Here is a 10,879-nt window from a genome sequence, read left to right on the forward strand (position 1 = left end):
CCATAAATTGGTAGAATTTTCACCTACTCTAAACTTCGGAGGATTTGCGAAAAATGATAATTAATCTCGTCGTTAAGATTTCTATTACCCTACCACATTCATTTGAAGTTACAAAATTTATATTCATAATTTTTCAATCGGAGGATCAAAAATGATAATATTTACCTACCGTTACCATTCATTGAGTGGCTGATTCGGTGGTTCTCAATCAACAACAAGTGTCGACCTATATGTCCTTATCATCCATTGAATCTTCCTTGATTCTCCTTAATTCATTCTTTATCCGTTGAATGATAAATGAGGCTTGATTTAATGGCGAATTTGAAATTTAATAAAAATAAATTCCGTTGCCGGGACTTGAACCGGGTCTCTCGGGTGAGAGCCGAGTAATCCTGACCAACTAGACTACAACGGATTTGTTTTTCAGTCGAAATCTTATTTTATTTATTGCCACGTTAAATACAATAGTTTATATCAACATCAACAAAATTAATAAGTTGTTACTTCGAATTTAATATCTTGTAGAATTGGTGGAGTAATCGAAAGTTAAAATTTTTATCTTAGGTTAATATTTCATTTTTTTAAATAAGAGTAAACTACAAAAGTCATCTCAAATCAAATAAGACCAAGTAAAAAAGAAAATAATTACTTAAGATTAAATGACAATAAACAAGATAAAAGTAAAATAATGAAAAAAACTTCGTTCAATCAATAATACAAATACTAACTACAATTTAATGATTTCGTGACATTTTTCTTCTTTCTGCCGTATATTAATTATATTTTTTTAGTGAATGAGTATGTTGATTCTAAAATTTGTAAGTTACGATAAAATTAATCTTTACATTTTTTGAAAAATAGCTAAATAGGTTTTTATTTATATTATTTTAAGCATATTACTTTGTTTAAGCCCATATATGTATCGGCCCATGTTCATTTATGTTGTTATTATTTTTAGAAGATAGGCTTAACTTAATTGATTCAACTGATGTGGTAGCCATTGTTACATCTTTCCCATTGATTCAACTGATGTGGTTTCCATTGTTACACCCTTCCTATTGATTCAACGGATGTGGTAGCCATTGTTACACCTTTCCTTTTGCGTCTTCTTTTCGTTTATAAAATTCTTGACGAATCTTCCTTGATTCTCTGATCTTCATTCTTTATCTGTTTAACATTGAATAACGAGGCTTGATTTAATGGCGAATTTGAAAGTTAATAAAAGAAATTCCGTTGCCAGGACTTGAACCCGGGTAAAAGAAATTTCGTTGCCGAGACTTGAATCCGGGTCTCTCGGGTGAGAGCCGAGTATCCTGACAAACTAAATTACAACCGATTTGTTTATCAATCGAAATCGTATTTTATTTATTGCCACGTAAAATACATAGTTTATATCAACATCAACAAAATTAATAAGTTGTTACTTCGAACTTAATATCTTCTAGAATTGGTGGAGTAAACGAAAGTTAAATATTTTATCTTAGGTTAATATTTCATTTTTTAAAAATAAGAGTAAACTAACTACTCGGGTGCTGTAGCGAAACTGATTGCAAAAGAGGGTAAATCAGCAACATTAAAAACACCTTTTGAGAGGTCCGTTTGATATCAAAAAACTGCTCAGCAACATGCGAACAAGTAGGGAATGTCGGGGTAAACCTGAAAAGTTTGGGCAGAGCCGGAGCTAAACATTGGCGAGGCAAGCGTTGCGGTAGTAAGAGGGGTAGTTATGAACCCTGTAGACTATCCACATGGGGGTGGTGAAGGGAGGGCGCCAATTGGTAGAAAAAACCCCTCAACTCCTTGGGTTATACTGCACTTGGAAGAAGAACTAGAAAAATGAATAAATATAGTGATAATTTGGTTCTTCATCGCTGTAGTAAATAGTCAGTGGAGCGTAGAGAAAATAGAATTTGTTTCTTTGTCTTTACAAAAGAAAAGAGCAATTTACTATGACATTATATGATTTTCTTTTTTTAGAGATTCTACATTTTATTTTAAAAAATTTGAAATATAAAATATAAGAGAAAAAATTCACTTTTTACAAATTATAAGAGGAATAATTAACAACTATGACACGTTCACGAAAAAAAATCCTTTTGTAGAGAATCATTTATTAAGAAAAATAAAGAAGCTTAATACAAAGAAGAAAAGGCAATAATAAAAACGTGGTCCAGAAAATCTACCATTTTACCTATAATGATTGGGCATACCATTGCTATCCCTAATGGAAAAGAGCATTTATGAGTTAATATAACACATCGTATGGTGGGCCATAAATTGGTAGAATTTTCACCTACTCTAAACTTCGGAGGATTTGCGAAAAATGATAATTAATCTCGTCGTTAAGATTTCTATTACCCTACCACATTCATTTGAAGTTACAAAATTCATATTCATAATTTTTCAATCGGAGGATCAAAAATGATAATATTTACCTACCGTTACCATTCATTGAGTGGCTGATTCGGTGGTTCTCAATCAACAACAAGTGTCGACCTATATGTCCTTATCATCCATTGAATCTTCCTTGATTCTCCTTTATTCATTCTTTATCCGTTGAATGATAAATGAGGCTTGATTTAATGGCGAATTTGAAATTTAATAAAAATAAATCCGTTGCCGGGACTTGAACCCGGGTCTCTCGGGTGAGAGCCGAGTATCCTGACCAACTAGACTACAACGGATTTGTTTTTCAGTCGAAATCTTATTTTATTTATTGCCACGTTAAATACAATAGTTTATATCAACATCACAAAATTAATAAGTTGTTACTTCGAATTTAATATCTTGTAGAATTGGTGGAGTAATCGAAAGTTAAATTTTTATCTTAGGTTAATATTTCATTTTTTTTTAAATAAGAGTAAACTACAAAAGTCATCTCAAATCAAATAAGACCAAGTAAAAAAGAAAATAATTACTTAAGATTAAATGACAATAAACAAGATAAAAGTAAAATAATGAAAAAACTTCGTTCAATCAATAATACAAATGCTAACTACAATTTAATGATTTCGTGACATTTTTCTTCTTTCTGCCGTATATTAATTATATTTTTTTAGTGAATGAGTATGTTGATTCTAAAATTTGTAAGTTACGATAAAATTTAATCTTTACATTTTTGAAAAATAGCTAAATAGGTTTTTAATTTATATTATTTTAAGCGTATTACTTTGTTTAAGCCCATATATGTATCGTCCCATGTTCATTTATGTTGTTATTATTTTTAGAATATAGGCTTAAGTTAATTGATTCAACGTATGTGGTAGCCATTGTTACATCTTTCCCATTGATTCAACTGATGTGGTTTCCATTGTTACACCTTTCCTATTGATTCAACTGATGTGGTAGCCATTGTTACACCTTTCCTTTTGCGTCTTCTTTTCGTTTATAAAATTCTTGACGAATCTTCCTTGATTCTCTGATCTTCATTCTTTATCTGTTTAACATTGAATAACGAGGCTTGATTTAATGGCGAATTTGAAAGTTAATAAAAGAAATTCCGTTGCCAGGACTTGAACCCGGGTAAAAGAAATTTCGTTGCCGAGACTTGAATCCGGGTCTCTCGGGTGAGAGCCGAGTATCCTGACAAACTAAATTACAACCGATTTGTTTATCAATCGAAATCGTATTTTATTTATTGCCACGTAAAATACAATAGTTTATATCAACATCAACAAAATTAATAAGTTGTTACTTCGAACTTAATATCTTCTAGAATTGGTGGAGTAAACGAAAGTTAAATATTTTATCTTAGGTTAATATTTCATTTTTTAAAAATAAGAGTAAACTAACTACTCGGGTGCTGTAGCGAAACTGATTGCAAAAGAGGGTAAATCAGCAACATTAAAAACACCTTTTGAGAGGTCTGTTTGATATCAAAAAACTGCTCAGCAACATGCGAACAAGTAGGGAATGTCGGGGTAAACCTGAAAAGTTTGGGCAGAGCCGGAGCTAAACATTGGCGAGGCAAGCGTGCGGTAGTAAGAGGGGTAGTTATGAACCCTGTAGACTATCCACATGGGGTGGTGAAGGGAGGGCGCCAATTGGTAGAAAAAACCCCTCAACTCCTTGGGGTTATACTGCACTTGGAAGAAGAACTAGAAAAATGAATAAATATAGTGATAATTTGGTTCTTCATCGCTGTAGTAAATAGTCAGTGGAGCGTAGAGAAAATAGAATTTGTTTCTTTGTCTTTACAAAAGAAAAGAGCAATTTACTATGACATTATATGATTTTCTTTTTTTAGAGATTCTACATTTTATTTTAAAATTTGAAATATAAAATATAAGAGAAAAAATTCACTTTTTTACAAATTATAAGAGGAATAATTAACAACTATGACACGTTCACGAAAAAAAATCCTTTTGTAGAGAATCATTTATTAAGAAAAATAAAGAAGCTTAATACAAAGAAGAAAAGGCAATAATAAAAACGTGGTCCAGAAAATCTACCATTTTACCTATAATGATTGGGCATACCATTGCTATCCATAATGGAAAAGAGCATTTATGAGTTAATATAACACATCGTATGGTGGGCCATAAATTGGTAGAATTTTCACCTACTCTAAACTTCGGAGGATTTGCGAAAAATGATAATTAATCTCGTCGTTAAGATTTCTATTACCCTACCACATTCATTTGAAGTTACAAAATTCATATTCATAATTTTTCAATCGGAGGATCAAAAATGATAATATTTACCTACCGTTACCATTCATTGAGTGGCTGATTCGGTGGTTCTCAATCAACAACAAGTGTCGACCTATATGTCCTTATCATCCATTGAATCTTCCTTGATTCTCCTTTATTCATTCTTTTACCGTTGAATGATAAATGAGGCTTGATTTAATGGCGAATTTGAAATATAATAAAAATAAATTCCGTTGCCGGGACTTGAACCCGACTCTCGGGTGAGAGACGAGTATCCTGACCAACTAGACTACAACGGATGTTTTTTAGTCGAAATCTTATTTTATTTATTGCCACGTTAATACAATAGTTTATATCAACATCAACAAAATTAATAAGTTGTTACTTCGAATTTAATATCTTGTAGAATTGGTGGAGTAATCGAAAGTTAAATTTTTATCTTAGGTTAATATTTCATTTTTTTTAATAACAGTAAACTACAAAAGTCATCTCAAATTAATAAGACCAAGTAAAAAAGAAAATAATTACTTAAGATTAAATGACAATAAACAAGATAAAAGTAAAATAATGAAAAAATTTTCGTTCAATCAATAATACAAATACTAACTACAATTTAATGATTTCGTGACATTTTTCTTCTTTCTGCCGTATATTAATTATATTTTTTTAGTGAATGAGTATGTTGATTCTAAAATTTGTAAGTTACGATAAAATTAATCTTTACATTTTTTGAAAAATAGCTAAATAGGTTTTTAATTTATATTATTTTAAGCCTATTACTTTGTTTAAGCCCATATATGTATCGGCCCATGTTCATTTATGTTGTTATTATTTTTTAGAAGATAGGCTTAAGTTAATTGATTCAACTGATGTGGTAGCCATTGTTACATCTTTCCCATTGATTCAACTGATGTGGTTTCCATTGTTACACCTTTCCTATTGATTCAACTGATGTGGTAGCCATTGTTACACCTTTCCTTTTGCGTCTTCTTTTCGTTTATAAAATTCTTGACGAATCTTCCTTGATTCTCTGATCTTCATTCTTTATCTGTTTAACATTGAATAACGAGGCTTGATTTAATGGCGAATTTGAAAGTTAATAAAAGAAATTCCGTTGCCAGGACTTGAACCCGGGTAAAAGAAATTTCGTTGCCGAGACTTGAATCCGGGTCTCTCGGGTGAGAGCCGAGTATCCTGACAAACTAAATTACAACCGATTTGTTTATCAATCGAAATCGTATTTTATTTATTGCCACGTAAAATACAATAGTTTATCAACATCAACAAAATTAATAAGTTGTTACTTCGAACTTAATATCTTCTAGAATTGGTGGAGTAAACGAAAGTTAAATATTTTATCTTAGGTTAATATTTCATTTTTTAAAATAAGAGTAAACTAACTACTCGGGTGCTGTAGCGAAACTGATTGCAAAAGAGGGTAAATCAGCAACATTAAAAACACCTTTTGAGAGGTCCGTTTGATATCAAAAAACTGCTCAGCAACATGCGAACAAGTAGGGAATGTCGGGGTAAACCTGAAAAGTTTGGGCAGAGCCGGAGCTAAACATTGGCGAGGCAAGCGTGCGGTAGTAAGAGGGGTAGTTATGAACCCTGTAGACTATCCACATGGGGGTGGTGAAGGGAGGGCGCCAATTGGTAGAAAAAACCCCTCAACTCCTTGGGGTTATACTGCACTTGGAAGAAGAACTAGAAAAATGAATAAATATAGTGATAATTTGGTTCTTCATCGCTGTAGTAAATAGTCAGTGGAGCGTAGAGAAAATAGAATTTGTTTCTTTGTCTTTACAAAAGAAAAGAGCAATTTACTATGACATTATATGATTTTCTTTTTTTAGAGATTCTACATTTTATTTTAAAAATTTTGAAATATAAAATATAAGAGAAAAAATTCACTTTTTTACAAATTATAAGAGGAATAATTAACAACTATGACACGTTCACGAAAAAAAAATCCTTTTGTAGAGAATCATTTATTAAGAAAAATAAAGAAGCTTAATACAAAAGAAGAAAAGGCAATAATAAAAACGTGGTCCAGAAAATCTACCATTTTACCTATAATGATTGGGCATACCATTGCTATCCATAATGGAAAAGAGCATTTATGAGTTAATATAACACATCGTATGGTGGGCCATAAATTGGTAGAATTTTCACCTACTCTAAACTTCGGAGGATTTGCGAAAAATGATAATTAATCTCGTCGTTAAGATTTCTATTACCCTACCACATTCATTTGAAGTTACAAAATTCATATTCATAATTTTTCAATCGGAGGATCAAAAATGATAATATTTACCTACCGTTACCATTCATTGAGTGGCTGATTCGGTGGTTCTCAATCAACAACAAGTGTCGACCTATATGTCCTTATCATCCATTGAATCTTCCTTGATTCTCCTTTATTCATTCTTTATCCGTTGAATGATAAATGAGGCTTGATTTAATGGCGAATTTGAAATATAATAAAAATAAATTCCGTTGCCGGGACTTGAACCCGGGTCTCTCGGGTGAGAGACGAGTATCCTGACCAACTAGACTACAACGGATTTGTTTTTCAGTCGAAATCTTATTTTATTTATTGCCACGTTAAATACAATAGTTTATATCAACATCAACAAAATTAATAAGTTGTTACTTCGAATTTAATATCTTGTAGAATTGGTGGAGTAATCGAAAGTTAAAATTTTTATCTTAGGTTAATATTTCATTTTTTTTAAATAACAGTAAACTACAAAAGTCATCTCAAATTAAATAAGACCAAGTAAAAAAGAAAATAATTACTTAAGATTAAATGACAATAAACAAGATAAAAGTAAAATAATGAAAAAATTTCGTTCAATCAATAATACAAATACTAACTACAATTTAATGATTTCATGACATTTTTCTTCTTTCTGCCGTATATTAATTATATTTTTTTAGTGAATGAGTATGTTGATTCTAAAATTTGTAAGTTACGATAAAATTAATCTTTACATTTTTTGAAAAATAGCTAAATAGGTTTTTAATTTATATTATTTTAAGCGTATTACTTTGTTTAAGCCCATATATGTATCGTCCCATGTTCATTTATGTTGTTATTACTTTTAGAAGATAGGCTTAAGTTAATTGATTCAACTGATGTGGTAGCCATTGTTACATCTTTCCCATTGATTCAACTGATGTGGTTTCCATTGTTACACCTTTCCAATTGATTCAACTGATGTGGTAGCCATTGTTACACCTTTCCTTTTGCGTCTTCTTTTCGTTTATAAAATTCTTGACGAATCTTCCTTGATTCTCTGATCTTCATTCTTTATCTGTTTAACATTGAGTAACGAGGCTTGATTTAATGGCAAATTTGAAAGTTAATAAAAGAAATTCCGTTGCCAGGACTTGAACCCGGGTAAAAGAAATTTCGTTGCCGAGACTTGAATCCGGGTCTCTCGTGTGAGAGCCGAGTATCCTGACAAACTAAATTACAACCGATTTGTTTATCAATCGAAATCGTATTTTATTTATTGCCACGTAAAATACAATAGTTTATATCAACATCAACAAAATTAATAAGTTGTTACTTCGAACTTAATATCTTCTAGAATTGGTGGAGTAAACGAAAGTTAAATATTTTATCTTAGGTTAATATTTTTAAATTTTTTTAAAATAAGAGTAAACTAACTACTCGGGTGCTGTAGCGAAACTGATTGCAAAAGAGGGTAAATCAGCAACATTAAAAACACCTTTTGAGAGGTCCGTTTGATATCAAAAAACTGCTCAGCAACATGCGAACAAGTAGGGAATGTCGGGGTAAACCTGAAAAGTTTGGGCAGAGCCGGAGCTAAACATTGGCGAGGCAAGCGTGCGGTAGTAAGAGGGTAGTTATGAACCCTGTAGACTATCCACATGGGGGTGGTGAAGGGAGGGCGCCAATTGGTAGAAAAAACCCCTCAACTCCTTGGGTTATACTGCACTTGGAAGAAGAACTAGAAAAATGAATAAATATAGTGATAATTTGGTTCTTCATCGCTGTAGTAAATAGTCAGTGGAGCGTAGAGAAAATAGAATTTGTTTCTTTGTCTTTACAAAAGAAAAGAGCAATTTACTATGACATTATATGATTTTTTTTTTTAGAGATTCTACATTTTATTTTAAAAAATTTGAAATATAAAATATAAGAGAAAAAATTCACTTTTTTACAAATTATAAGAGGAATAATTAACAACTATGACACGTTCACGAAAAAAAATCCTTTTGTAGAGAATCATTTATTAAGAAAAATAAAGAAGCTTAATACAAAAGAAGAAAAGGCAATAATAAAAACGTGGTCCAGAAAATCTACCATTTTACCTATAATGATTGGGCATACCATTGCTATCCATAATGGAAAAGAGCATTTATGAGTTAATATAACACATCGTATGGTGGGCCATAAATTGGTAGAATTTTCACCTACTCTAAACATCGGAGGATTTGCGAAAAATGATAATTAATCTCGTCGTTAACATTTCTATTACCCTACCACATTCATTTGAAGTTACAAAATTCATATTCATAATTTTTCAATCGGAGGATCAAAAATGATAATATTTACCTACCGTTACCATTCATTTAGTGGCTGATTCGGTGGTTCTCAATCAACAACAAGTGTCGACCTATATGTCCTTATCATCCATTGAATCTTCCTTGATTCTCCTCACATTCATTTGAAGTTACAAAATTCATATTCATAATTTTTCAATCGGAGGATCAAAAATGATAATATTTACCTACCGTTACCATTCATTTAGTGGCTGATTCGGTGGTTCTCAATCAACAACAAGTGTCGACCTATATGTCCTTATCATCCATTGAATCTTCCTTGATTCTCCTTTATTCATTCTTTATCCGTTGAATGATAAATGAGGCTTAATTTAATGGGGAATTTGAAATTTAATAAAAATAAATTCCGTTGCCGGGACTTGAACCCGGGTCTCTCAGGTGAGAGCCGAGTATCCTGACCAACTAGACTACATCAGATTTGTTTTTCAGTCGAAATCTTATTTTATTTATTGCCACGTTAAATACAATAGTTTATATCAACATCAACAAAATTAATAAGTTGTTACTTCGAATTTAATATCTTGTAGAATTGGTGGAGTAATCGAAAGTTAAAATTTTTATCTTAGGTTAATATTTCATTTTTTTTAAATAAGAGTAAACTACAAAAGTCATCTCAAATCAAATAAGACCAAGTAAAAAAGAAAATAATTACTTAAGATTAAATGACAATAAACAAGATAAAAGTAAAATAATGAAAAAACTTCGTTCAATCAATAATACAAATACTAACTACAATTTATGACTTCGTGACATTTTTCTTCTTCTTTGCCGTATATTAATTATTTTTTTTAGTGAATGAGTATGTTGATTCTAAAATTTGTAAGTTACAATAAAATTAATCTTTACATTTTTTGAAAAATAGCTAAATAGGTTTTTATTTATATTATTTTAAGCATATTACTTTGTTTAAGCCCATATATGTATCGGCCCATGTTCATTTATGTTGTTATTATTTTTAGAAGATAGGCTTAAGTTAATTGATTCAACTGATGTGGTAGCCATTGTTACATCTTTCCCATTGATTCAACTGATGTGGTTTCCATTGTTACACCTTTCCTATTGATTCAACTGATGTGGTAGCCATTGTTACACCTTTCCTTTTGCGTCTTCTTTTCGTTTATAAAATTCTTGACGAATCTTCCTTGATTCTCTGATCTTCATTCTTTATCTGTTTAACATTGAGTAACGAGGCTTGATTTAATGGCGAATTTGAAAGTTAATAAAAGAAATTCCGTTGCCAGGACTTGAACCCGGGTAAAAGAAATTTCGTTGCCGAGACTTGAATCCGGGTCTCTCGGGTGAGAGCCGAGTATCCTGACAAACTAAATTACAACCGATTTGTTTATCAATCGAAATCGTATTTTATTTATTGCCACGTAAAATACAATAGTTTATATCAACATCAACAAAATTAATAAGTTGTTACTTCGAACTTAATATCTTCTAGAATTGGTGGAGTAAACGAAAGTTAAATATTTTATCTTAGGTTAATATTTCATTTTTTAAAAATAAGAGTAAACTAACTACTCGGGTGCTGTAGCGAAACTGATTGCAAAAGAGGGTAAATCAGCAACATTAAAAACACCTTTTGAGAGGTCCGTTTGATATCAAAAAACTGCTCAGCAACA

At 31.2% G+C, this 10,879-nt stretch overlaps 4 non-coding genes across 4 annotated transcripts; all 4 read right to left on the reverse strand.

Annotated features, from left to right (window-relative positions):
• Window positions 1-342: 342 nt before the first annotated feature.
• On the reverse strand, window positions 343-415 carry TRNAE-CUC (transfer RNA glutamic acid (anticodon CUC)). The gene has a single exon. It is a non-coding gene; the product is annotated as a tRNA-Glu (tRNA).
• Window positions 416-2,611: 2,196 nt separating this feature from the next.
• TRNAE-CUC (transfer RNA glutamic acid (anticodon CUC)) lies at window positions 2,612-2,684 on the reverse strand. Its single transcript has one exon. It is a non-coding gene; the product is annotated as a tRNA-Glu (tRNA).
• Window positions 2,685-7,146: 4,462 nt separating this feature from the next.
• Window positions 7,147-7,219, reverse strand: TRNAE-CUC (transfer RNA glutamic acid (anticodon CUC)). The gene has a single exon. It is a non-coding gene; the product is annotated as a tRNA-Glu (tRNA).
• Window positions 7,220-9,595: 2,376 nt separating this feature from the next.
• On the reverse strand, window positions 9,596-9,668 carry TRNAE-CUC (transfer RNA glutamic acid (anticodon CUC)). The gene has a single exon. It is a non-coding gene; the product is annotated as a tRNA-Glu (tRNA).
• Between the last annotated feature and the right edge of the window lie 1,211 nt (window positions 9,669-10,879).

This window comes from Lathyrus oleraceus, chromosome 4, assembly GCF_024323335.1.
Source record: "Lathyrus oleraceus cultivar Zhongwan6 chromosome 4, CAAS_Psat_ZW6_1.0, whole genome shotgun sequence".
NCBI lineage: Eukaryota > Viridiplantae > Streptophyta > Magnoliopsida > Fabales > Fabaceae > Lathyrus > Lathyrus oleraceus.